The 25,578-nt window shown below is 40.4% G+C and overlaps 1 protein-coding gene across 2 annotated transcripts in view; it reads right to left on the reverse strand.

Moving 5' to 3' along the window:
- Positions 1-25,578, reverse strand: part of LOC124285307 (universal stress protein in QAH/OAS sulfhydrylase 3'region-like) — a 62,637-nt gene that overhangs the window by 13,230 nt on the left and 23,829 nt on the right. The gene's annotated exons all lie outside the window — the stretch shown is intronic.

Raw genomic sequence — 25,578 nt, forward strand, 5'->3', positions numbered from 1 at the left:
TTCATGTGTTCCCTCATTCGTTTCTATGAGTATGTTTATCTAGTTCATGAAATTAGGAGAAATCGGTACTCACTAATATCATAGCCAATATATCGCAACATTTGATTCATTTGATGCTATCGTCCGGACACTCTTTTAACTCACAGTAACTCATGGCATAAATAGTGAAGTACGTCGTGGGCGACGTCGCCCACGACGTCGCATAAAAAGACGACGTCGCGCTTTGTAAAATATATTTTGGCTACAAAAATAACGGGCGACGTCGTGGGCGACGTCGTGATGGGCGACGTCGTGGTCGACGTCGCAGGCGACGTCGGACTATATCGAGTGGTTATCGGCCTCTGAACGTGGCTGACCAAGGTTACGTCTAAAAGAAGAATCGTTAAACGAAACAGGATTTAAAACGCAAAAAATGCTTCAGTCACTCCCGATAAACATTTCTGTCGACCCGAAAATGTTTTTACACCTATATCCAATCAAATACCACCCTAGAAGGCCACTGTTCATTGTATGTAAGGCATACCCATCTGCAAATGAAACGATCTCTTCCCCACACTCTAAACATAATCACCGCCACTATTGTTCGGTCCGGCATACCTCGGGCCGTCAAAAGCAGCTTAAACCTCACACATGTATCTTGAATTGCGTTTTAATTCACAGATTAGTATTACATCTACCTATATATCACTTTTCCAGCCCCTTTCTCTCCATTTTCACCCGTAAAGGTCCGGATTAGAAAGTGCCTTCAGTAACCCATGCTTGTCGTAACGGGAGCGGGTGGTCAGACTCGCTGACTTGGTTGACATATGTCATCGGTTCCGAAATGCGCAGATCGATGTTCATGCTGTTGATCACTGGATTGTCTGGTTCATACTCGATTATTTACAGACAGCCGCCATATAGCTGGAATATTGCTGAGTGCGGCGTAAAACTAAACTCACTCACTCACTCACTCTCTATTTTCAATATAGTTCTCAATCAAAAGTGTTAAGTTTCTGTTGGTCTCATTTTGGCCGGAGCTGTCAAAAGCAACTTAAACCTCGCACATGTATCTTGAAGTCTCACAGATGAATCCTAGATTCTGTTTACATCCAATGAATATAGTTATATCTATCTAAATACCACTTTATAGACCCAGTTTTCTTTGTAACATCACAATGTGGCATTTAGGTAGATATAATACTGATCTATGGATTTAAACACATTTCAAGATACATGTGTGAGGTTTGTTGCTTTTGACAGCCCGGGCCAAGTCGGGCCGAACAGACTGAACACTTTTGATTGAGGCTATTTTGAGGGTTGGCAGACAAGGGCTTCACTTTAACGGAGCAGTTACCTTTACATGTGGCATTTTGTAACATTTCAATGTGATATGTAGGTAGATATAATACTAATCTATGGATTTAAGCACAATTAAAGATACACCTTTGAGGTGTTAGGTGCTTTAGACGACTCGAGCCAAGCCGGACCGAACGCTTGTGACACAGTGTGTTTGTTCAGAATATATAGAAATGAAGGCTGCACTTCGAGCAACGTGTTTGCTTAAAATACTACGCTTTGAGACTCTATAAAGAAGTATTTAGGTACTAGTAGATATAATACCATTTTGCCTTTCATGTGTACTAGCAAATTTAAGCATATGCATACGCGCTGGCTATCGGATTTGGGCTGGTGTTGTTTACGGTTTAGAATACAATGAAAACACATAAGAATGTGTGTTTGTGTAAATGTATACTTTCTTTGATCCTTTATAACATATTACAAAAGGTTGTGATTTAGTATATTTCTTTTAACATATATAATCATGTCATAATTTCCCATATAACATGGGGAGCAAATTATTTCGAAGCCATTGAAAATGTCCATGCATCTTATTTTAAAAGATTTCTTACAGAAGGTATATTTGCTTCCAATAAAGCCATACTTGGCGAAACAGGATGCTATAACATGCATATTGAGAGTCAAATGAGAGTTATTAGATACTGGATTAAACTTATAAGAATGCCTGATTATCGCTACCCCTATCAAAGCTGTCAAATATTGTTATCACTGGATAAATGTGGAAAGTATTCATGGGCTTCAGATGTGAGAAATATGTTATTTTCAAGCGAGTTTTCTCATGTTTGATTTAAGCAAAATGTTGGTGATATAAAAATGTTTTGTCAACATTTAAACAACGAATAAAAGATATATATTCACAGTTGGTACGCATCAGTCAATTCATCGAGTTTTCTTAGTCATTATTCACAATGTAAATCGATGTTCGGACCTGCAAAATATGTCAGTGTTCTTAATGATAAGTCCCTTTTAAGAATTTTTTTGTAAATTTAAAATCTCTCTTCATGCCTTAAAAATACAACGTTTTAGAAAAGATAATAATATATTGGAAGATTTATCATGTTCTTATTGTTCTTCTGGTAAAACTGAAGACGAACGACACTTATTATTAGTCTGTAAGACTTTCTCTGCCTGCCGAAAGAAGTATTTAAAATGCACTAATGATGCCCCACAAACGATATTCAATGTACTTAATTCTAATAATGCTGATATTATTAAATCTGTTGCCATTTTCATGAAACATTTGATGTCCATCCGTAAATCACATGTAAAATCATAATTTAATGTCACGTGACCAATAGTTGTAATTGAGTAACTTCAATTGTACTCTGGGCCACTGGGCCTTAACTACTGAATAAAGCCTGTGTGACTGTCTGTGTGTCTATCTGTCATTGTCCAGGTACTCCATCAATGTCGGGTGGTTATTTGCAAGCCTGAACTTCAAGGTATCTAGTCGTTCCTCCAAATCTCTGTACTTCTATTTGGGGTCAGTCTTTGGCCGGCATTGTACTGAAGCATCTTTGCCTCGTTCAGTCCTTGTTCATCTTCCAGGAACTTGGCCATCTCGAATAGGGTGGGATGTTGTTTTACCACAACCTTCATGAGACGGCCATGCCAATTGCAACCCCGAGGTTGTTGTTTGTGCGGGGCCGTCAGTATTTTTGGTACAGTCGAAAAGATTCACTTTGACTTCGCTGTGTACAGGTCCGTGGTTGTGGTCTCCAGGTACTTGGGAAATTATGTCGTTCACTGTTAAGACTGATATGCAGTCGTTCTGAATGCATCTCCACGAGATCCATTTTCCCCTTTTCTTCTTGTTCACAATAAACATATAACCATTTACATATATGTATGTTCCACCACGAGAAGTATAAAGAAACCTATTGTGCATTTTCCATAACTGAATTTGTGGAAATGATGATGAAAACTGTCAATTCCAACATTCTTATAGCTTGCACGTTTATGTAAGAAATTGAATAACTCACTACTAATGAACTGAGTGAACTAAACTCACTCACTAAACCCGCTGGTTCACATGTCAACCCGCTGGTACAAAAGTCATATTTCGTTTCCTGAGTGGAGACATTTTACATTTTGTAGAAAACCAGTGTTTTGATCCTTTAAAACAACACCGTTTTCACAACATCAAGCATCAACTAAATTTGACAGAATTTTTACTTAAGGTGTTCTGGCGCTTACCCCTTGATTGGTTTACTTAAATAAGTAGTAATGTTGAACATGAAATCAGTGATTAGAGATCAATAGCAGTATAACTGCACCACAAAAGGTTATTCCCCGATTTTCCAATATAACAATTTCTAAACACGACGTCGCCCGCGACGTCGTAGGCGACGTCGACCTCGACGTCGTGGGCGACGTCGCCTTCGACGTCGTGGACGACGTCGATTTTGTATTTTGTCGTAGATCTCTTGTGTATTTCTGCGACGACGTCGTGGACGACGTCTTACACGACGTCGTGGGCGACGTCGTCTTTTATGCGACGTCAGGGCGACGTCGCCCACGACGTAGTTCTTTTTACGCGCCACGCGATGGCAATTATAGGACACCATAAGGAGAGAGCGAGCGAGAGAGAGAGAGAGAGAGAGAGAGTACCGGTTAATTGATTGATTGACCTGCAACCTGCACCCCACACACACTTCCATTGTTACCCCGTGTGTTCTGACTAAATATACAAAGTATCACCATTCCTATTTCATACATAAACTATGGCGTCCGACTGAACCTTCTGAGTGTAATTTCAGATTAAACATCGACTCTGAGCACTGAGGTGCCCTCGTGATGTATCACTGTCATCGGAACATCATTGTGCAACTCTCTAGGGTGTCTTCAGCATGCAGCACCATGCATTATCTACTCATTGTGTCAAGCATATCGTGCAACGTGAACCGTCCTCGTATTCTATGTTTACACCCTGCGGGGAGGTGAGATCAACATGCAGCATTATCAGCACATTATCCATCCCGTTTGAACCGATCTCTGTGTCGATATGACCAGCTGCCTTCGGACATGTCGATATTGCTGCCATCGCAGTGTGATGCTATGAAGTGTCTTGTGAGTGAGTTGGGTTTTACGCCGCTTTTAGCAACATTCCAGCAACATCACTGCGAGGGACACCAGAAATTGGCTTCACACATTGTACCCATATGGGGAATCGAACCCGGGTTTTCAGTGTGACGAGCGAAAGCCTTAACCTCTGGGCTACCCCACCGCCCTCTAACGTATCCCCTCAGAGTCTAGTACTTATAAGCATGGTAGGTATTTCAAGCAGATAACAACACAAGCGTGCGTGCGTGCGTGCGTGTTTGTGTGTGTGTGTGTGTGTGTGTGTGTGTGTGTGTGCACGCGCGCGCAGAATTGCTTCCTGCAAACAACCTAAGATACAGCACGACAATCATATTTAATGTGTTTTACAGCATAATCGTGAAATTGCCCGGTACAGGGAGCTACTGGTACAAAAACTAAAGTGGAAACTTATGAAAGAGACACTGAAGGCTTCATGTTTAATGTAACATAACGCAGCACACCATGACGAATATTTCCTTCTCATCTGTTATGGATAACTCAAAACTAATAATTCAATGCTGTGTGACATTTATATGTCCCCAAACCATACGACGTAGGTTAGAAAACACTGGCACGTATTTCTCCATTAAAAATGTATAATGTATGAACCAATTCCGTCAATCTCAAGAGACTGACTGACTGAGTTTGGTTTTACGCCGCTTTTAGCAATATTCCAGCAACATCACGGCGGGGGACACCAGAAATGGGCTTCACACATTGTGCCCATGTGGGGATTCGAACCCGGGTCTTCGGCGTGACTAGCCAACGCTTTAACCATTAGGCTACCCCACCGCCCCAATCTCAAGAGAACATTCATTGAAAGTAATACCTGGTTCAGGGTAGCGTAGCCATGAGTGTTTGACAACTACCTGTCTATTTAGCAGAATAAATGAACCTCTTCAACAACAAAGTGACGTCACTGATGTTTAACGAAACGGAATTTCGAATTATCGGTCTTTCGAAAATATACGTTGCAGGCGGACGCCAACCTCTCTGATAGCTTTTACGCGGCTTTTAGTAATATTCCAGCAATATCATGGCGGCTTCACAAAATGTACCCATGTGGGGAATAGAACCCGGGCCTTCGGCGTGACGAGCGAACGCTTTAACCACTTGGCCACCCCACCGTCTCTTGTTGAGGTCAACAGGGCAGTGGTGAGAGTAGACGTGGAGTAAACGGAGACAAGACGAAGACTAGACGAGGAGTAGGCAGAGAGTAGACATGAAGTAGACGAACATTAGACGGAGAGCTAGAAGAACATATAACAAGTCGTACCATGGAATGCAATGATTGTAAGGAAAGCAATATAGCCGTTTCCGCGGAGGACTTCAAACATTGACTTCGGCTTCTGTGTTCAATACAACCATACCACTTTGAAATAAAATAAATGTGTTTCCTATGAAAACGATTAAAGAATGTGTTTTATGTGAAACTGACGGTGCACAACATCCCCAAACTGTCATTATCGTGCCGACATGGAACAACTTCATTTGAATTTTGTCCGAAAGTAGACGATGTTGCTTTGACTATAGGAAAGGCATGACATTATGTGCCTTTGCTTCCTTTGTAACAGAGGGGAAGCAACCAGTCGTATAAACACCAATTCCAAAGGTATGTTTTTTTTCAATAAAATGTCCACAACCCTTTTACCAGCTTTCATCTCTTCAAAGAGGCAATCTGTTGGTGTGAAATGGTCCATTTCCTTGTACTATCAATTAAATATATCAAGTGTGAGCATTTTCCTCCTTTCACGGATATTTGTGTTTTAAAGTCTTCTACACGAATCACGATGTTTATATTTTATATTTCATGAACTCGTTATTAGTTTAGTTTAACTAGTCGTTACAAACATTGCCATCAGCCAAGCAACTAAGGGGTAGATTGGTGGGGAACAATACTCCTGCCGAGTGATGGCATTAGGCTCTTGCGATAAGGATGGGGTACAGGATCTATCCCAGACAATCTTGGCTGTCTAGAGTTTCCGCCGGAAATGGGCCACCAGGCACCAGCGTCTTATAATACCCGATATCTCATATGCATGTGTTGAATTAAATGTACTCTTGACAACTTATCACAAAATAGACGTAGAATCCAGACACTTTCCCAAGACAAGTCTGTTAAATGACTTCAAAAGTCCACTTTACACCCATACCGAAGCAGAGTGGAATATCTGAGAAAGTTTTGGCCAGACTAACGACGAATGTAGTGCATTGAAAGTTAGTCTATCCACAGTCATATCCTCTGCATGTTCTGGACAGTGGATGTTTGTCTATGATGTCCGTATTCCCCAAATCTAGCTTGCCATGAACACAAATATCACTTTGCAGTTGAATGTTCAAATATAGTGGTTCAGAACATGTTCTAAGTGGTTCGTCTAGACGAGGGAGCGGAGAGGGAATGGCTCGGCACTACATGTTCAGACATTAGTATTGCAAACACTCACTGTTCCTGAGCACCACCTAGACGTTAACACGTTTGCCGTTGAGACCTCCAAGACTCATTTCATATTGCCAGTCTGATGTCCAGGGTCATTTTAGTTGCAATGATGAGTGATCTCTGAGGAGAGGAGATATTCAACATGTGTCCGGGACAGACCCATGTATTATTCATATTTTGAGTTTTATTGTCATTAGAATAAACTGCATCACGTCTATCCTTGCTACAGTTGGCACCAAACTGGTCTTGGTTACGCACACAGCAAATGAAACCCGTTTCTTAAAGATGCATTTTCAGTTCAATTAGTGTTCTCTCCAAGCGTTCTTAGTTTTATCTTCGTTCACTATCGCGTACAAGAACATAATATTACACAAATATTCACGTTTCTCGACTTTTGATACACTATTCAATTTGCCAATCAGGGGGTTCAAATTACAATAACATACATCTGAATTGGAACCTTTTGTCCATAATAAAATACAAAGAAACAAACCCCAAAAGCCCGCCTCCTTCACACTTTCTCGTATTCTACGTTGACATTTCTCTTTGAAACCAAACATACAGCAAATATTAATATTTGAATGCAGGGAAACTGGTACAAACCTATGACTTCCAGTGTTAGATTCATCCACGAAAGGCCAAAATAGCACGGTGTAAAACTGCAAGCTGTCGGCTTCAACTCAGTATTGAGGGCCTCTGTGCGTGACGAAGTCGTTTAAGTCGTTCCGGCTATGACAGCAATGATTTACTCCAAAACGATTTATCACTTTTTCATGATATCATGATTACTGATTCATTGGTGCAGTGACTGGAAGGCTTGTGTTCAGGATATTTATGCATTTATGTTGAATCTAACAGAGAATTGCATAATTTGCTATTTTGCCTCGTGGGGAATCCGGGTTAAAATAGGTCCTTACCAATGTACGGTCTTAAGAGGAGACCAAATCGATCACTAATCAGGGTCGATGACTTGATTAATTGCCTGTCATCGTAACATGACGGGGTTGATCGTTGCTCACGATAGCGATCACTGGATTGTCTGGTCCTGACTCGATTGTTTTTGTAGGCCGTCGTCATAGAGTTTGAATGAACAACAAACAGACGAACATGTTTTTCCACAACATGCATGCAGGAACTAATGCTCCCCTAACAACCTATTGTTGAGTTGAGCTACATTGAGAGATGACTGATTGCAGTGTCAGAAGAGAAGCAGTTTCAACCATAATGATTAGTGTGTTAAAAACCTGAGAATGATGAAATACGTTTTAGATAATAGGAATTGATAGGAACAATGTGTATTCCTTGAAACGAACAGCGGATAAAGGGAATCAAATACAAGCTAGGGGGATAAAGTCATTAAATCTTTAACATCCTAAATTAACATAAATAAAATCTTCAATTATTTTATTTTATTCCAGATCAGAATTTGCGTTGGCGTAGCTTTAATTTTGCAATCCTGGAAAAATTTCCGTATTGATAAAGCATTCCATGAAATCCAGGACGCGCAGTCCTTCGTCTCTTTGCTGCTGGGATATCTCAAGAACTGGCTGAAGCCGTTTTCACTCAATCTTTGTCACAAACCGGATTGCGCATGGAAGCTACAAAATGTAGAATTATATTTTAAGACCACTTTGGGTGTGATTCAAATTATTTTTATGATTCCGCTGGATCTAAATCATTTTAAAATATTGTAACTTGTTATTCCTTTCAAGTCAACATCAAAACAATCTAATGAAAGTCGACTGTTCTATTTATGCAAGAACTGTTAAACGTTCCGCTAACCGCTTGATACGAGGTCTTATAGAAAGGATCGATTTTAGGAAAATCGTTTTAGTCTTGTCCAGAATTATTTCATGATCACTACCTGCACTGATAAATAATACAGATTTTTGATAACCTCCTCGACCAGCGAGCGTTTTTATACGTTGTGAAAAGCATGAGGTTGTTGGATGGGCTAGTTTACACAGTCAACGAGTGATACTTGTGAGTTATAGCTTTCCATCATCACAGACAGGCATTTCTGAGGAAATAAGATAAATGAAAATATAAGATATTTGCTATTCTCACCTTTCAAAGTTTTGTGACAACTTAACGAGAACAATTTATCAAGTACAATTTATCACTCAAAACACATTTATGTACTGGATAAAAAAAAAAATTCAATATTAATTTTACAGCTTGTTTTCACAATGTTGCATCAAGATAACTCAACGATGTATTTTTAAAATACGGTAAAACATTATCGTAAAACTGTCCGTATATCTCATGAAGTAAGACCTTTGTTCAGAGATAACCTCTCACTGATGATAACTCATATCTAGATCACTGAGCCAAATATTATCTTATCACGTTATTTAGGGGGCATAAGGGCTTCTGGTGTTCAAGGGACGCAACTCTGAGCAGTCGGGCGGTTGTGGTTTAAGGGTTAGCTCGTCACCCTCACGCTCTGTGTGTGTCTATGTGCATGGTTTGTGTCAAAGTGCCAGTCTTAAAGCCACCTGTGTACTCGGGTATGGACGGTTGTGAGGAGCACTGGGCCAAACAATTGATGATGTCTTGGAGGTGTTGTGCGTATAGATCAGAGATCACTTCTTTGACCAAGGCTACAACGTATCTCAAAGACCTCAGCATCTCTGTCCAAACAATGACATGGTGGATGTGTGGAGGGCATGTCTAAATTTCACTCATCAACGACAAAAATCATGTCCAACGCAATTCCCAAGTTTGACTTGTAAGAAATGTTCCTGTGTTGTTTCGGGTATGCTATGATTTGTCTTTCCATGTGTTGATGACCGGTACCTCCGGGCATCAAACACTGAGAACTAACTTTTCCTTTTATGTACTCACCGTTGTGATACTGAGTGAGTGAGTGAGTATGGTTTAACGCCGCTTTTAGCAATATTCCAGCAATATCACAGCGGGGGACACCAGAAATGGGCTTCACACATTGTACTCATATGGGGAATCGAACCAGGGTTTTCGGACAAGCGGTCGCTTTAACCACTAGGCTACCCCATCGTAATACTGACACAATAATATGTGATGTAAAACTATACGATTAGGTTTTGGAATAAACATTTATAATCACTGTATAATGTGTCACTTAATATATACCCATAATATATACGTTCAAAGCCATATTTTCCAACGACGATAGAAATAAAAAAGCATTTTAATTTTACCAACTTTAAATGATTGATTCATTTGTGCAAATTTTGGAAAATAAAACTCTGTAATGAATAACACTCAATTCCGACAGTGAATAACCGATTCACCAGTCCATACTAGTAATATTATAAACATAATACACCATTCATGTTTTCATAAAGAGTAACCTAGCATGTCGACTTGAAACAACCAATCAATATTTTTTTTAAAACTCGTACCATAACACAGTATTGAGAATGAACAATGGCTTGTACCTGGGAATTACTGATTCACCTGTCTGCATATGTGGTAACGTACAAATCCTACCCTTTCAGAGCTAAATTCACTCAACGATGAGGTCGACACTATCTGGATCTGATGCCAACGCTTTAGGTGAATCAAAACGATTGTATTTCATTAATACAAAACGTTTATATTTCCATGACTATAGATGATATTAATATTTCAGTGTGCTTTCAGGCAAATTGGCTGTTGTTTTGTAAAATACGTGTTTCTCCTCCACCCAAAATAGAAACCCTGAAAAATACAAAAATAAAAGAAAACATCTAAAAAGTAATACGTTTGTGTGTGAAATGTAATAACAAAGGCTAACGCGTGAATGTGAGGACCTCCCTTTGCGGGAGCTGCGATGAATGTACATATCAAAGGCGCCAGAATTGTCTGTGACTAAAATGTAATGGCCAATGCTGACGTGGAATTCTCTTTAATTAAGTCCCATTGGATCGGCTCGTATGGCCTCCATAATTAATTACCAGCATGAGGCAATATCCTCCCTGTAAATAACGCAACTCACACAATTTGTCAATCAGCGGCGATGTATATTTAGATCATGAGATCATTTTGCCTGCTCTGGTGGCACAAATAATTCGATGATCTCAAGGGCGATGTTTCAAAATTTAGGACTACGGATTTCTGTTAACTTATAATATGAAAATGGAAACTCTCTACATTCGACACGTCTTGCTCAAATGTAAACAGACAGACACTGCCAGAGAGATAACAGTGAAATGAAGATGGGACATGTAAACGGATATTACACATATATAAGATATCCCGTTGGTTTTGCAGGTCAGAATGGGTTCCCACCTGGTGACCTGTTTGTCCATTCGTACTCGGGATCGTTGGATCACACTGGATTGTCTGGTCCAGACTCGACTATATACAGGCCGCCGCCATGCAGTTGAAATAATTCACGAACACCCCCCCACCCTCTCTCTCTTTCACACATACACACGCACACACGTACGCAACGCATGTAAAGACATACCCACACATATTAACTAGTTGCTGTCTATTAACACAGAACATTCTACAGTGAATATTATGAAATTCTACGGAAATGGAGTTATGGTAATTAAGCATCCTTAAATGTGTGTTGATTGTTAATCCATGCATAATTTCTATCGTGCTCTATTTTGTTAACGTCTTTCTTGAATGACCACCCTACACTCATGCCCGACCCTTTATGATTACCAAATACATAATGCGTATTAAAATGGTTAGATATTCCAGCACGATTAGCCCCAGCTCAAACCTCTCTAAGCAAACGTGCCACTCATAAGCGGGAACCTCTGACGAAATCAGGTGCCCAACTCTGGCCAATATCTGTTAGACAGGCAGACGAAAAGATCAAATCCCATCACTGGTAGTCTGACAAACGGACGATTAACAGACGAAAGGTTGTGAACAAGGTCGTAAATATCAGCCAGTTACATACAGAACTGACATATCGTAAGGTAAAATTTCATCATTGTATAGAACATGTCGTAAGACTGCCACAACGCAAGAATACGCGTACCAGCACTGCCGCCAAGAGGCGCCACTGTAATGCTAAAAGACGAGGAGGTTCCAGAGGTCAACCTTATTGACAGGGGATTAGTACAGGTTTTATGTACAGGCTGCAGTGTATTGAGATTGATTACAGTAATCTCCGTCAATAATGTGCGTTTGATTCAATCTTCACTCCTTAAGGCTTCACGCGATCTTGCTATCTATCCTATTCGTGACGACAAATGGCACTTGTCCGTAACAGAATACGTATGTTTCCGTAGATAAGAATATATACCATACAGCACCATTCTCAGGAAACGCCGTTCCCGATATATGAGAAATTAAATTGTCAATACGTGTAGCCACAAAGATTATTGTCTAACATATATCACAGTGTCACATCCAGACCTCAACCGCAGATGATTCAATTATGGGTTGGGGTTATCGTGGCTTCGTGCAGCCATCAAGTTAAATTAGTGTCCACCAGCTGGTGTTGTGGGGAGAGCCAGTATTAGGCATCGTAGTATAGATGTTTAACACTTGGGACATTGTAGTTATACAGTAACATCACGAGCCTTGCGAATCTTGGATTCGAACTGCTACCGGCGGATCCTTGCAAGGTTAAGGTACACTGCAATCTGCAGCGCTGAGAAAGCATGGTTAAAGAAATCATTCAAGTGATAGTGGAGTTTTTAATTAAGTTCCAATAGAAAAATATATGGATTCAAACAAATCCACATAGTCGCATGATGGTTATTTTGATAATAATAAATTACATAACTGAGATATGTGAAGGATATTTCCATTTTTCTTATATTTCTGTTTTCCGGCGAACAATTGAATTGCCTTTGCATGTGTTTGTGACGGGCGGCACCAATTGTTCAGGATGCGCTCTTTATTTGAAAGCAATTCATAAACTCAAGCTTATGATATACTATAGCCGAGGTACAACGAACTCTGCTCTTGGCATAGCTATCTGATCACCAGGGATTTGTCGCTTCTATTTAATTAACAAGAATGAAATAATGTGTGAAGGAATAGACGGTAGATGGTGCGAGAGTGATCTACCCTTTTCATCCCTCAACGTTTTCCTCAATATACATGGACGAATCACTGAAAATCAATGCGGACACCAGGTATTTTTGAAAGAGGTAAGTATGTCAAGGTTCTGAACCATGTGTAAATAACATCAGATTTAAATATCTCAGCTTAAACCCACATTAGAATGAAATTGATTCAGAAATCACATTTCTATTAGGAGCTTAAAGCCAATTTCGATCTTTCAACACCCAAACCCTTCTTGAATGGCGGTTACGTTCATGTTATTTGTTCTAATGAAATCCTGGACTATGACCGACCAAACAGAACAAGGATAACAACGGTTCACTCTGTAACCTGAACATTCAACCCTAGACGATTACATAAACGATTGCCCCTAATGGGGAGATTTGGTTCTCTCGAACGCAAGAGCATTTCATGCTTGAACGTGTTTAGTTCTGACTGATTTGCAAAAAATGGAAACCTTTCTGGACATATTCACAGAACATCTCCAGTGGTGTCTTGACTGAAACACTGGTATTGATCACTGAAGCCTGTAATACAGGGACTGTAATTGCCTCAATGCCTGTTCGCATTCTTGCCTACAAAACATAAACCGTTGTTCTTTCTCCAACGGTATCGATTCCAAGTGCCATAGTAGTATAATATAAGTGCAAAATCTTTTCCGTAATCAAATAAACGCGACAGAGCCCTTTCAACACCCATAAGAAATCTCTGCCAAGAGAAGAGTCGATTGTAGGATTTCGACTATACTGTGAGCATGTGTTTCTGAATCTTGATCAAATAGTGATGACACCAGATGTTCGCGAGGCTAAGTCTATCCTGTCGTCCTACGGTAGGCACTTGTTACAATACCCGTTTCAGAAATCCTTTCCAAACTGTCATTTACATCTGACCTGTGTGCATAAAATTGGCTTTCACCAATTCCAAACGTTATAAAGAAGTTACTTGGCTGATAAAAGTGACTCTTACACTGCAAGTTTTGATGGTCTAAAACACAACAACGGTATTCGTATAACATATCTCACCATAGAATAACCACTAACTTTAACCATTAAACACTAACTATTTTAGACTAATTAGCATTGTACGTATTTAACTATAAAGGTGAGCAAGACCTTGCTACGCCCATCTCACATAGCATATCAAGACCAGTGGTTGTGTAATGATATTGTTTCGCCATGAATATCCAGCCGTGGCTGTTCCGAAAGCATGGCCACTGTTGTTGAAGGTGGATATTATTTTCACTGACATTATTATTATTATTATTATTATCATTATTACCATTTCTTTTCTATATATGTTATACTGCCCTTGTAATGGTACTACCATTGAAATTTAACTGCATCTCTGTTGTGTTCTGATATTGTGGTTGCTTCGCAATAACTGTTGATTTGTAAAACCTAGTTAACTTTATAACAAAACTGTCATTTGTATGACATTCTTCGTTGTTTGTGTCACTGTGAATTATTTTGTTAAGTTATTATTTCAGATTTGAAATTGCGACGTTAGTCTGGTTTGGGGGTTTTCAAAAGGCTTATGTTATACTTGAGCATGCACAAGTCGTCTATCAAAGCATAGAAATACACGTGAATAAAAAACATGGAACAAAACAGCCATATTTGACTCAAGTGAATTTTCGATCAATTTCGTGCTACCACTTTATTTTAACTTGCAAGTGAAACAACCAAAAGAGTGCACTTGTCAGTCATTTGAACTTCTTAAACAATTTGTTCCAAATATTTCTAAATTGATATTTCCACCGTTTCAGTAGAGGTGAAAATGTATTTCTGAAAACGAGGTTATTGGGTGGCCTAGTGGGTTGCGCGTACGTTCATGACGAACAAAGTCCTGGTTTGTTGCCCAAATAAGTAAAACGCGGCATAACATTTATTAAGCAAATTATTTTATTAAGTTGTTATTCACGCCTGTTCCAGATACCTACAATGCATATTGGTTCTTTTCACAGTTGGCCTGAGCTAAATGAAATTACACATATCGAATAATCGACGCACATGAGATTGTCGGTTATGACATTTCTACATTTACATAACAAAGTCGTGAATATTGATTTTTATTTCAATGTTTCCTAACACAACTGAAGTTTAGCCTTGACAAAATTGATGCTGTGTAAACATAAAGCTCATCAGCTATTGTCGTCATTCATAGAGGGCCACAGGCAGTGCCAACATCTCATTGTCAGAATAGCTATGCATAGTGTTGACACACACTGGACTATTTGCATTGATCGTAACTTTAAACCGTAGCTTGCACAACGAACATCGGCTGCTGCATAGAATCCTTCTGCCAAATAGATTCCAATCAAAATACCATTAGTCTGGTAATGGAAAGAGTATTGTACCAGAACATGCAATGGATATGAGAGTGTTGCACAGAGTATTGTTTCAGATATTTTTGCAACACCTCATCAAACATTACTCCAACTATACTAGGCACATAAAGAAAGTGTGCATACAAAAATTTAAAATAGAAATTTATCAAACCTGTGTAGATACATAAGGATTCAAACTAAGAAAATAGTGACATGTATCCAACATGCATGCACGTGCCACGTTCCGTGACGTCAGTGGGTTCGTCCTTGAGACGTGCAATGCGTTGTTGCACGTGCATTCCGGGAAAGAGAAACAGAGCAAATGAATGCCACACACTATTGTCACTTTGGAAAGCTCAACCCCTGCCCTTGCGATCGTTCAAAAAATTAAACGGCTATTGAAACGCATAGCATGCCAAGGCTCACGTCTGCACAATGTCATGAGGCCATTCGGATGGTCCGTGGGGGAATGCCTCAACGACAAGTGGCTGCACATTGCCACTGCCACCGGAACACCATTTCTGCACTGGAGAAACGCTACCAGAACACAAATGACGTCATCGATCGGCCACATTCTGGACGTCCACGTGTAACAACGCCAAGACAGGACAGATGGATAAGGGTGACCCATCTTCACCACAGGTGTCAGACTGCAGTGATGACTGCCCGAACCATCCCAGGACTTCGCCGTATCCACCCCAACACAGTTCGACAACGTTTACGTCATCACAGGATCAGACCACGACGTCCCGCCATTAGGCCTATCCTGACACAACGTCATCGACAAGCTCGCCGAATGTGGTGCCGAAATCATGTCCGCAGACCCTTGTTTTGGTGGAGAAGTGTTGTTCTTACAGATGAGTCCAGGTTTAACATTTCCCATAGTGATGGACGTCAACGTGCCTATAGACGCGTGGGAGAACGTTATGCACAGGCCTGTGTCTTAGAGAGGAATCGCTTTGGTGGTGGTTCCGTGATGATTTGGGGTGCAATAACAGCACGCCAAAGAACTTCTTTGGTGATTGTTCAGGGCAACTTAACTGGTGTGAGCTGCAGGGATAACATTCTTCGACCTGTGGCAATTCCTTTTCTGCAACGTCATGGCCCTGGGTTAACATTCCAACAGGACAATGCCCGCCCTCATACGGCAAGGGTTGCTATGGATTTCTTGCAGCACCACAACGTTGACTTACTGCCTTGGCCTGCAAATTCACCGGATCTCTCCCCGATAGAGCATGTTTGGGACGAGATGGATCGACGTCTACACCGTCTTCCTCATCCGCCAGATAACGTCCTTGACCTTGCAACAGAACTTGAGAGAATCTGGCGTGACATCCCACAAGCCTTCCTTGCACGTTTGATAGGCTCTGTGCGTCGTCGATGCACTGCTGTTCTCAATGCCGATGGTGGACATACCCGTTATTGAGCTTGTGACATGGTCGTTTGACCCCTGTCCCGCTTGTGACGTCATTGTGATTGACTTTTCAATTGAAATTCTCCCGACTTGTTATGGCCTCATGATCCCTCCATTAAAGTTTATATGTACCTTTGACATTGTTATTGTACTTATCAACTGGGATAATATTTTGACAATGCACAGTTTCTTTATGTGCCTAGTAGAGATGGCGACAACAACGTCCACAGCGGTGGCCCACGCCTGTATGTCCATCTACGGATGTGTGTTGGACCGTTATGTAGTACCAAAGAAGATGTTCTTCAGAATGTTAGAGAATTGAAGGATACCATTTTGTTGATCCCAGAAAGGAATATAATCCTTGATTGAGATTCATGAAGATTTGCGTTGGGCCATTTGGCTGTCCATATTTGCTACTAGTTTAAGTCATGAGTTTCTGAACATGGCACAAACATGATAAAATATTCCATTTCTTGATCCCTGGAGTATTTGCATGTAAACGTGGGGACAATAAACATAGTTATATCTCTACCTACAGGACACTGTTTTCTATAAATATAAATTGAAAGCAAATGTCAGCCCGTGTTCGTTGAGAAACAAACAAGATCTGAAATGCTGGACTTCCATGTGAAAATGACATTCATGCAAGAAGTAGGCATCCCCACGGGCACCATTTCTGCACTATTTAAATCGATCTGATATCATTAAACAATGCACCCAATTCCCTTCCACTGATTATAAAAGAGACCTGTAAAAATGCCTCATCCGGTTCATATTTAGATCTATGCATAAAGATTCAGAGTGGAAAGCAGTTACTCGCAAGAAAGAATGACGAGAGTGATAGCTCGAACTATTCAATATTAAAAGCTCCCTATATCTCGAGCAGTATTCTGGCTTGACCTCACCGAGAGCTATACACTGAACCAACACATACCGTCATGCAGCAGTCGTATCAACACCGTCAGTGTCTCGAACCTAAACACGCAGTGTGTCGTTAAACACATACCGTCATGTAGCAGTCGTTTCAACACCGTCAGTGTCTCGAACCTAAACACGCAGTGTGTCGTTAAACACATTCATAATGTCATGGTCAGAATCCTTCATCAGGTCTCGAATCCTTCGTTAAACATACATAATGACATGGTCTCCTTCAACAGAGTCTCATGTCTTAGTTTACGATAAGGATAATGAGTTTAGCATTACAATATTATTGATCGTATATGTCGTCTAGTATATAGCTCGAAATATACCTAAACATTTCTTGAAATTTAGTAGAAGTAACATTGACGACGGAAGCCTAAAAAGAATTCATCATCATTGTTGCCATAGCTACCGTAGCTTGTGATGCTGAACGATACTGTAACATGATGTCAATGTATCACTGAAGATGGAGCGTCAGATGTCCCTGTCTGGAAAACGTATTCCAACGTGAGACTACAGTTCCTGTTTATGCATGTAGCTGAACAGAAAGAGGAGATTATTCTGAAGCTGGGCTGTGAGGAGTCTTCCGGTCTGTTTGATCCGGAATACACTGATGGACTTTAAGCCGTTTTTCCTCATCTCGACCTTTAGAATCCACCTCATACATTAAGAATGACCCAAAAATATCCCGATTTCAGATATGAGATTAGATTCCAAGTAAAGGGTATAGGCAAGGGCCTAGTTGTCAATTTCGTCCGAAATGAGTATTTCTCATCATCCCCGAAGCGTTCTATCCTGTCGTTGCCATCACAGAGAATTCTGTGATTTTCCATTTCCTAGTTCCTCAAGGCTGTTTGCTCGTCTGGGAAGCACTGGTGCCATCATCGTACAGAATGGTTAAGTAGACTTGTATTAGTGATATTAGTTTGCTGTGGCAGACTACCATGCGTTGTATATTTTATACCATGCCTACCGAACGCTGAGTGGCAATTCGACGGAATCATTAACATGGTAACTAGAGTTCGCAATAAGAACCTTATCGTCAGTCAAATTAGGCAATAGGATCGAGATGAAGCTAAAAGGTTGTTACGTCGAACTTATGTTACTGTCTTGACCGGATTATATAATAACTTTGATAAACGTATTGATGACAACGGTGCTGATGGGTGGCGTTGTCTGTTAATTAGATTAGCCTATCTCTATCTGCCAGCACAATACAAGATACTGGTCTCGGATAATGTCCGATGTTCGTTATCAATGTGACCCCTGGCAGGTTTATGATAGTGGAAAGAAGTCGGTTAGTTTGTACTTTTTCTTATTTTCAAATACATATAATATGAAAAATTATTTTTAAACTTCGTTGATTTTCCACGTGTTAATAGAATCATCCAGCTGATATAGACATTCTGGGAATTCCCAGTGTCACTTGACAATCCGTATAGTTTCACTTCATTGTTTTGTCACACTGAACAATATTCTAGCTATATTCCGACAAGATGTACGTTATCAAAACCATTCGAGTCTTACCAATGCTTGACTTCCAGGCTAAAAGGTCATTATGCATATATAAAAGGTCATTATGCATATATATCAAACGAACATGAAATGGTAGTCGGTGGTGGTGTTTTTTAAACATAAATCATAGTTGTGCTTTGGAATTTACAACGTTTTAGCAAATGGTTTCTGATTAGAAATGTTTTCATTACTTATATAATGTTTTAATCAATCCAGTTTTCAAGAGTATACTTTCTTTTGCACTTCAGTTTATTACGAGAAACGTACTACACTTTCTGGTCAGGATGACCTGCAACCAACTAGGTCACCTTGACTTCCAATTTGACGCCTATGTGTCCAGATTAATTTGGGCCTATTCATAGATTGAGTTCTCACATGTTTGCCTTTATTGAAAAGTTTACAGGACATAATAAAATCAATGTGAAGTCGACTGGTTTCGTTGGAGTTCTATGTGAACAGTACACTTAACGTATTTCGAATGATAAATAGCGAATATCAATTCTGTATACATGGTTCCACAAACTGTATGCGAAAATAAACAACACAAAACCCCAGTTACTTCACCATTCTGTGCGAATAACGACACCAGCGCTTGTTAGACAATGACATTGCCTTCAGGAACAGATAACCACAGAGCTGACTATGATGGAAACGAGGCAATAGAGCACCAGCCTCGACAATGATGAGAATGCTCATTTAGAAATATATCGACTACCACCACTATCGAAGAACCTTTATCTTGAATCTGTGTCTCATATTTGGAATCGGAATAGTTTCCATTTCGATCTGGTTTCCAAAGCTCGGGATCTCGACAACGCGAAATCTCTGTTAGAGTATTCAACGTCTGATATTTACAATCACATTCTCCTTCTAGTACAATTCACATAGATGCACCGTGATTTGATGACCTCGGATTAGTATTCTTGTCGTGGCAGACCAGCGTCACTTTAAGTATAAGAGAAAGGTTGTCGTAAAGATAATATTGGCCGAGCTTCGATCCATGTGGCATCGTAATGCCTGACTTGATTGATAGGATCTACTTTTACCGTGCCTATATCGTTATTATACAACAGGCCAGGCTCACGTTTCTTCCGTCTGGGGTCGCAAAGCCTTTTAAAGTACTCAGATCCATCGGCATAGCATGTACTTCTGTTCGTGGGCTAGGGCCGCACATGAGACCCTTGACAAAAGAATTCAATCTAATAATCTACGGGAGTGTACATTCGAAATCCTTCACATATGCAATGCGTTTTGTTTTTATTCATTTCCAGCCAATTGACATGAAATCGAATGATATCACGACCGCGGTTGAAATATATGATCTCAACGTCAACATCTGATTTTGAAATAGAACTGTATGTCATGCCTTCAACTTCAATTCAGAATAATGTGGGTTTTTAGTGTGTTTTTTTGTGATTAAAAGAAAATCAAATTTGGTGAGATACTATTGTAGAGATTAAAATTCCTAGGAAGAATATCGATGATTGGAATCCAAGCTTGCACGACACGAACTGTACACGAACTTAGTCGGTGCCCATTTCGATTTGTAAGTCGGAGCCCAGTTTAAGCAGCCTCTGAACCTCAGCTTTTACGAGATCATCCCAACGTGAGTCTACAGATGTGTGTATGCTATTTATGCCTCATCCGACGCTATCACGATGTCGTAAATAAGTAACGATGATCGACAATCGATGGCCCACGGGTCAAATTGGGTTCCAGCTCCATGTTTTGTATTGATTAGGGTTAGTGTAGACGCCTGTCAGGAAGTCATCACATGCCGACCGAGAGACAAAAGGTGTCTTGTGTTTCTGAAGATTGTAAGTCGTGAAAGTGAAGCTCATATCCGGCCACGGACACTGATACATGGTAATTTAGGGGCGGTGGGGTAGCCTAGTGGTTAAAGTGTTCGCTCGTCACGCCGAAGACCCGGGTTTTATTCACACATGGGTACAATGTGACATTACCGGAATATTGCTAAAAGCGGCGTAAAACTAAACTCACTCAACCACACAAACTAAATATACTTTGCAAGAGACTATTTTCAGTGCAGTGAAACATCCAGATCTGTTTCTGCTTAAGTGTAAGCGCACTAATGCGTATGTGGGCGCGCGTATGTGTGTGTGTGTGTGTGTGTGTGTGTGTGTGTGTGTGTGTATGTGTGTGTTTTCAGTCACAAACATACAGGCTTTCAGTTAAAGTTCTTACGTGATGCAATCTCGGTTAATGTTTTGTCGTCAATATTGCATGTCGTGTGTGTTAATACCATCAAACACATGGCCGCGATGAAAGAGACGCCAAAGCTTCCAGAACAGAATTGCTTCTTGCAAGCAACAGATACAGCAAAGAAAATTACATTTAATGTAGTTTGCGGTATAATCGTTAAATTGCCCGGCACAGGAGGCTACTGGAACCAAAAATATAGTGGCAACCTATGAACAAAACACCTTTAATGGAGCTATATCGGATCTCTCTGCGTGATGTCAGACACCGGACCAAAGGGCCTCTAAAGCAAATTGTAATATCTGAGTGATTTAGCAGGAACGCCGTGGTCCGCTGTAGAATCCTAACAATGTACGTGACTAGGCTGGTTTGGCTTCACGCCGTTTTTAGCAATATTCCAACGATATGTTGGCGGGAGCAGCATGAACTGGTCAAGAATTGATCAAGAACTATCCTCGACTTGGAAATGTGTCTGTAGGGTCAGTTTATTACCAGTCTGCAACCTCGTCATAAAATACAACCGACTTGAAAGCAGGTTCTCGTCATTCTGTAGATTATAATCTGAAGACATGCTGACATGATTCTGATAACGTTGCCTGCTCTCTGCTTAACTGTTCTTGTCAATGCCATGTCTGTGGATCGTCAGAGAAAAAATAACCTGGAAATTTCCAATTAAGCTTCGATTTCCGCTCATCTGAATAATGGTCCAACAGGGTGGTAATTTAGTGCAGTTCTCAGAAGGAACTTACAAAGAATGCTGAAGTGCATGAATAAAACTGTGCTTTTAAATTTGTCAAATGGCGACCATTGCAAATCAGTAACGGTTACGTGTGTTGATAACTGGCATTCTCATTGATTGGAATCTACCAATGATACCTCTCTTCATACTATTTTATTATAGTTGCGTATAAGCTCATTTGGCCGTACTACATACTTAAAATAGATTTGATTTGCACATCGACGATCGTGCAATCTAACATCAACAAGAAGTTTGTCAACAAATTATTTAAAACGTGACTTGATCAATGTCATTAAGATGTGATTGCAACATGATTTATTTGAAATGACGGGGAAAGATTTGATCAAAACTTTTAAGCATGCATTCTAACATTCTTTGACATGACACGTCAGTGACAACCAACGATGAGTAGATTATTCAAGTGGTGAATCAGCATTAATTGTGTTTGCAGTCAACGGGCATTGTTGAATGGCAGGATCGCTGTCCTGGTGAATAAATGTATTAAGTTTCGAGCTTTGATGAACTTTCAGCATTAATTCACGATTGACAGATCATCTGAATTACTCGTTGCGAAAACGTCATTCTTGAGTAACCTTTAGTTTCGCCTGAAGTAACGTGGAAAGGAATCTGTCAGTTATTCAAATCCTGGCGCCCACAATAATTCGCTTGTGGCATTGTTAACAATGACTGACGTTTTCTTCAATCATTTGAGTTTGTTTGTTGTTTAACGCCGCACTCAGCAATAATCCAGCTATATGGCGGACCAGACAACCCAGTGATCAACAGCATGACCGACGATCTATGCAGTTGGGATACGATGACATGTGTCAACCCAGTCAGCGAGCCTGACCACCCGATCTCGTTAGTCGCCTCTTACGACAAGCATGGGTTACAGAAGACCACTTCTAACACGGATCTTCACGGGTTCAATCATTTGAGACACTTTGGGTTTCGCAGATGAAACAATGGATTTATTGCGAGCTTATGAAACGTTAGCTTATGAAACATAAATTCTTCACCTATATTCATTTTCCATTTTACATCATCAAATCATGTAGGATTTCATCAACTTATTGCAACTTGCTAACATCTGTTCATCATTCACAGGCCACCAGCCTCCCTGTAGGCCAACCATCTGTTCACATCATTTTCCATCCATTTCCTGTTGGATTTCATCAACATATTGCAACTTGCTAACATGAAATCTGTTCACATCATTCCACACCCAGGCCAACCACCCTCCCTGTAGGATTTCATCAACTTATTGCAACTTGCTAACATGAAATCTGTTCACATCATTCCACACCTCAGGCCAACCAACTTGCTAACATGAAATTCTGTTCCTACCTGTAGGATTTCATCAACTTATTGCAACTTGCTACACATGAAATCTGTTCACATCATTTCACACATGAAATCTGCCAATTCCAGCCTACCTGTAGGATTTCATCAACTTATTGCAACTTGCTAACATGAAATCTGTTCACATCATTTCCACTCCCAGGCCAACCAGCCTACCTGTAGGATTTCATCAACTTATTGCAACTTGCTAACATGAAATCTGTTCACATCATTCCACACCCAGGCCAACCACCCTCCCTGTAGGGTTTCATCAACTTATTGCAATTTGCTAACATGAAATCTGTTCACATCATTCCACACCCAGGCCAACCAGCCTCCCTGTAGAAGGTTTCATCAACTTATTGCAACTTGCTGACATGAAATCTGTTCACATATTTCCACTCCAAGTCTAACCAACCTCCCTGTAGAATTTAATCAATTTATTGTTACTTGCTAACATGAAATCACCTTGCATCTTTCCACACCCAGGCCAACCAGCCTCCCTGTAGGATTTCATCAATGCATTATCCTCCTATTTGGTCCCTGGGTGATTTCATCGTATTGTAACTTGACGACAAGAGGCACCTTCCAACATTCATATATATATTCCGTTTAAAATACTGTTTTGATTTTAGAATATCTGTCCGTCCAACACCAGAAGTAAATACACCAGAATGTAGCGTTCAGTAGGATCACGAGGAAGGGCAACACGGCTCATCGATATTCCGATCAATTTCTACTATTTTCATGCCGAGCTAAATATATCTCACCACATTAGCGAGAACATCTACTCCTTCCAAGTTCCGGTATCGGTGTTCCGAGCAGATATACACACATGAAATATGCAACATAATCATATGTTACTGTTATTGTTTGTGTAACAATATGACGGCGGTCTGTGAATAATTAAGTTGGGCCAGACAATCCACTGATTGATATTGTGAAAAAACCGCGAGATATCATGCTGCAGTTAACATGCATGTCCCACTCAGACTTAGTATACTGACTCCGAGAAGAAAACCCCCATAATGCTGAAATCCGGGCAGGGAAACAACAAGTGACATTTTGACGTCATTTCCTGGTCAGGCGCGAGATCCACTAGACCAACGACGTAAGTGAGTGAGTGAGTATGATTTTACGCCGCTTTTAGCAATATTCCAGCACTATCACGCGGGGACACCAGAAATGGACTTCACACACTGTGCCCATGTGGGAATCGAACCCGGGTCTTCAGCGTGACGAGCGGACACTTTAACCATCAGGCTACCCCACCGCCCCACCAAGGACGCGAGGCCAAGGTTACACTTTAGAGAGGTGTTCGACTTTACACAATGGACACATTATTATTATGTATATCACACTGATAATCATTCTTTACTACACGGCCCAGTGTTTGGAAACCCTCTGACTCTCCCACTTGAACTACACATCACAGGAGCCTTATACATTTGGTTATCGCTCTATCAATAATCCATGGAGGGTCGGTGCTCATACTATTGACCACTGGTTTCCTAAACGTATATGAGCTCACTGAACACCTGTGTCAAACACAGCCACATAACGACTGGTCGAGAAGTAGATTTTGTGGACTTATCGTTATATCTTATCTCTTGATAGAGCAACACACGTAAGTATATGTGTCAATCTATTCGATGTTATCCGCTTGCCTTTAGTCACGTGACGAGACTACACCTCAACCACGCCACAACGTAGGTTTACATTTCCCGGCAACACCCGTGTTCATTGCGCGTACATGTCAACATGCACGGTGTGCATTTCACTATTGTACATTTCACTGCAGTGCTGTATACCCTGAAGCATGTGTTGCATCGTGCTATTTTCCACAGACCTTTTATGTTAATATTGGGCTGACGAGCGAATGACATAGTGTCATTCTGGAGTTCTTTGTCCGTCTCACGTAAGCCAGACTGTATCACAGAAGCCCATAACGGTCTTGCGTTATCTGTCGAGCATGAACTGACGACCAGCGTGTGTTCACGAGTGCACGTACGATAATATTAATTCATAATATACCCCGTCTTCATACATTTTTAGAAATACATTATACATTTATCTTAGTTAAACCAGTCAGATATACATATAACATGCCGAGTCTGTAAATATATCTCATAACTTGATAAAGGTAGAACTGTGATACAGGTAGAATTATGTTTACAATCTAAATAAACATCCTGAAAAATATTAATCAATATGCAGATCAGAAATGGGAACGGTTTTTG

Source organism: Haliotis rubra, unplaced genomic scaffold (genome assembly GCF_003918875.1).
Source record: "Haliotis rubra isolate DU_JTF1 unplaced genomic scaffold, ASM391887v1 Scf358, whole genome shotgun sequence".
Lineage (NCBI taxonomy): Eukaryota > Metazoa > Mollusca > Gastropoda > Lepetellida > Haliotidae > Haliotis > Haliotis rubra.